Raw genomic sequence first — 4,688 nt, forward strand, 5'->3', positions numbered from 1 at the left:
GGGGGGGGGGGGGGGGGGGGGGGGGGGGGGGGGGGGGGGGAATGGGTTAAATGGAGTGAACTTGTTGTGATGAGCACCAGGTGTATGGAAGTGTTGAATCACACTATATTGTACACCTGAAATGAATATTATACTGCATGTTAAGTAACTGGAATTTAAATAGAAATTTAACATTTTTTTCTTTCTTACTACTCTTTATTTGAACCATTAAGTTATCGAATATGTAAATTAATCTGTGGATTCAGTGAAATTCCAAAGGAAGTCTGACACTTTTGTAGGGTTCTTTTGTGAAGAATGTCAGGTAGGTCCTAAAATTTAGGGCAGTTCATTCTCTTCTGCTTGCAAAGAATCAAAAAGAGCCAAGATAATTTTGAAAAATAAGAAGATGGAAACAATTACTCTAACCTATATGGAGGTGACTTATTAATCTATTGTAGTCAAGACAGTGTGCTATTGGCACAGATATAAACAAACAAATGGAACAGAATAGAAAATCTAGAGATGTGGAAATGTGATATATGATAGTGGTAGCATTAAAAAAAATAAATGAAGAAACTATGAACTATTCATAAATGAGGAAATTATGAACTCTTCAAGTAGTAGGGTTGGTGCAACTGGTTAAACAGGGGGAAAAACATAAAACTAGAGCTTTGACCCATGATCATAGTTTTTTTTTTAAAAGGAAGTCCAGAGAGTAAGGACCTAATGTGAAAAGCAAAACTTTAAAGACCTCCATACCCATCTGGAGGAAATGTGAGCCTCAAAAAGAATAATGACATTAATAGATTATAACACTTTGAATTTTTAAAGAAATCCATGAGTTTGTAGTGACATTCAACAAAAGAGAGAAATGGTGAAAGGAGAAGGAAAAGAGGAGGCAGATTTTCTTTACAGAAATATGCCAGCCAATAAACATAGAAGGAATGATAGATGTTGAAAATCATTTTATAATCCCCAATATAATTCAGGCAAGAATCATAGTATATCATCATTAAGTAAAAAGTTACTGGAGAATAGTATATTATGTTATCCCTCCACTGAATACTTATTAATTCCAAAGGGGAAATGTACAACGGGAAGAGTTGGCAATCACAATCTTAACTAAATGGTCAAGCTTGGCATCATCAAGAGAAGGATGAGTTAACATCACGTGCTTCATGATGTGAAACAGTGGGAGGTATACACCACCACCTGTGTGGGGGTTTTGCTAGAAATGTTTGACTTGAATACAATGATAGTCACACAAATTCAGAATGCATGGCCTTCTATAAGACAACTGACCCAAACTATTCAAGGATTTAATATCATGAAGAACAGAGGGAGGTGATAGGATTGTTCTAGCTGAAGGAGACTACAGACATAAAACAGATGAAATTCATTGATTCTGGATTTCTTTTTTTTTTTTTAATTTTATTTTCTTTTTAAAATTTACAGCCAAGTTAGCTAGCATATAGTGCAACAATGATTTCAGGAGTAGATTCCTTAATGTCCCTTACCCATTTAGATCACCCCCCCTCCCACAACCCCTCCATATTTAAAAGCCTCTTATGTTTTGTCCCCCTCCCTGTTTTTATATTATTTTTGCTTCCCTTCCCTTATGTTCATCTGTCCTGTGTCTTAAAGTCCTCATATGAGTGAAGTCATGTGATGTTTGTCTTTCTAACTAATTTTGCTTAGCATAATGTCCCCTAGTTTCATCCATGTAGTTGCAAATGGCAAGATTTCATTCTTTTTGATTGCTGAGTAATACTCCATTGTATATATATATACCACATCTTCTGTATCCATTCATCCATCGATGGACATTTGGGCTCTTTCCATACTTTGGCTATTGTTGGTAGTGCTACTATAAACATTGGAGTGCATGTGCCCCTTCAAAACAGCATACCTGTATCCCTTGGATAAATACCTACTAGTGCAATTGCTGGGTCATAGGGTAATTCTATTTTTAATTTTTTGAGGAACCTGCATATTGTTTTCCATAGTGGCTGCATCAGTTTGCATTCCCATCAGCAGTGCAAAGGAGATCCTCTTTCTCCGCATCCTCACCAACATCTGTTGTCACCTGAGTTGTTAATGTTAGCCATTCTGACAGGTGTGAGGTGGTATCTCATTGTGGTTTTGATTTGTATTTCCCTGATGATGAGTGATGTTGAGCATTTTTTCATGTGTCAGTTGACCATCTGGATGTCTTCCTTGGAGAAGTGTCTATTCATGTCTTTTGCCCATTTCTTCACTGGATTATTTGTTTTTTGGGGAGTTGAGTTTGATAAGTTCTTTATAGATTTTTGATACTAACCCTTTATCGGATATGTCATTTACAAATATCTTCTCCCATTCTGTTGGTTGCCTTTTAGATTTGCTGATTGTTTCCTTCGTTGTGCAGAAGCTTTTTATTTTGATGAGGTCCCAGTAGTTCATCTTTGCTTTTGTTTTCCTTGCCCCTGGAGATGTGTTGAGTAAGAAGTTGCTGAGGTTTTTGCCTGCTTTCTCCTCAAGGATTTTGATGGCTTCCCATCTACTGGATTTCTTTTTTAGATGTATAAACATTTTTTGACAAATGGGGAAATTTGAGTGTAGAGAGTATGTTGGGGATTGTATTGAAATCATTTGGTTTTTCTCAGGGTTATTAATGATGCTGTGGATATATATGAAATACACTTGTTTCTAAGGAGATATGCTGAAATATTTTGAGGTGAAGTGTCATGATTTCTATACTCTCAGATGATTAAGCAAAAAGGAAAATGTATATATAAAGATAGAAATATAAAGCCAATGTGTTAAGTTGTCAAATGTATTAATAGTTGGTATATATAGGCGAGGGGTATAAAGGTATTCATTTTACTGTTTTTCAACTCTTCTCTGTGTTTGAGATTTTGCAAAATACAAAAAGGTGAATTTTTTTAAGTTTATTTATTTATTTTGAGGGGGGGGAGGGACAGAGAGAGAGGGAGAGAGAGAGAATCCCAAGTAGGCTCTGTGCTATCAGTACAGAGCCTGACACGGGGGTCAAATTCACCAACCTCGAGTTCATGACCTGAGCCTAAATCAAGAGTCAGAGGGTTAACCGACTGAGCCACCCAAGCACCTCTAGGAGTTTTAATTTTATTTATTTATTTATTTATTTATTTGGGGGAGAGAGAGAGAGAGAGCACATGTAAGTGGGGGGAGATGGGTAGAGGGAAAGAGAGAGAATCTCAAGCAGGCTCCATGGTCAGCATGGAGCCCAGCCGGGGGCTCGATCCCACAACCCTAGGAATATGACCTGAGCTGAAATCAAGAGTCCTATGCTTAATGGACTGAAGCACCCAGGTGCTCCTCGAAGTTTATAAGCCACAATGAGATTTTATAAGGCACAATGAAAATCTTCATAAATTTGACTAATTTAAAACTTCTGTACTACGGGGCGCCTGGGTGGCTCAGTCGGTAAAGCGACTGACTCCGGCTCAGGTCGTGATCTCGCGGTCCGTGAGTTCGAGCCCCACATCGGGCTGTGGGCTGACAGCTCAGAGCCTGGAGCCTGTTTCAGATTCTGTGTCTCCCTCTCTCTCTGACCCTCCCCCGTTCATGCACTGTCTCTCTCTGTCTCAAAAATAAATAAACGTTAAAAAAAAAAGAAAAAAAAAACAACTTCTGTACTACAAAATATAATAGAAGCAGTGAATGAAATAAGCCCACCTATAGGAAGATGTTATGTATATACATACATATATATATTACATATATATATACATATATATACACATATATATACATATATATATGTAAAATATATACTACATATATATGTATGTATATTACATATATATATATATGTATGTATATATATCCAACAAAGGGTCAATATCCAGAATACTTAAAGAAATTCTGTGTAAAGAAAAAGGAGTTAGGGTCAAATAACCCAAGAGAAAAATTGGCAAAGGATCTGCATAAGCAGTTTCCAAAAGGAAATCCAAGTGGCAACAATATTAAAAAAAAATGTTCAACTTCACCAGTAATTAGGGAAATATAAAATAAAACAGCAATGATAAAATGTTATAATAGTCATATTATGATAGCATTATTAATATAACATTAGAGTAAAATGTATAATTAAATACCATAATGAGATTATTTTTGTATTGAAAAGTTTGACATTATCAACTGCACATTGGAATTTTATGCACTGCTAGTAGGAGTGTAAATTGGTTAAAAAATTCTTTGGAAAGCAATTTTTTAATAGTAAACTTGAATATATGTATACCCTATGACTTAGTAGTTGTATCTCTAGATATTAACCCTAGAGAAAGATTTTATCACATAGGTAAAGACGCATTATGTAAGGATAGTCAATCAGTCTAGCACTTTTGTTACAGTGAAAAATTAGAAACAACTTAAATATCTATTGACAAAAGAATTGGATTCATTTTATACTGCTTTCCCTCTTGCTAATTCTACTCCAGTTACACAGACTTCCTTGAAATTCCTTGATCCCTTCAAGGAAGTTCCCACATTGGAGCCTTTTCATTTACTCTCTTCCTACAATGTTCTTACCCCAGAAATCCACTAATCTTGCTCCTTCACTTCCTTCAGGACTCTGCTCAAATTCCACCTTTTCAGAAAAGCATTCCCTGACCATCCTATCTAAAAGATTACTCCTTCTCTTCATGTTCTATGTCATTAACTTGCTTTGTATATTGATATATATT

General features: G+C 35.9%; 1 non-coding gene across 1 annotated transcript; it reads left to right on the plus strand.

Moving 5' to 3' along the window:
• The first annotated feature begins 3,408 nt into the window (after window positions 1-3,408).
• On the plus strand, window positions 3,409-3,493 carry TRNAR-CCG (transfer RNA arginine (anticodon CCG)). The gene has a single exon. It is a non-coding gene; the product is annotated as a tRNA-Arg (tRNA).
• Window positions 3,494-4,688: the final 1,195 nt, after the last annotated feature.

The sequence above is a fragment of the Panthera uncia genome (genome assembly GCF_023721935.1).
Source record: "Panthera uncia isolate 11264 chromosome B3 unlocalized genomic scaffold, Puncia_PCG_1.0 HiC_scaffold_1, whole genome shotgun sequence".
NCBI classification, from domain to species: Eukaryota; Metazoa; Chordata; class Mammalia; order Carnivora; family Felidae; genus Panthera; species Panthera uncia.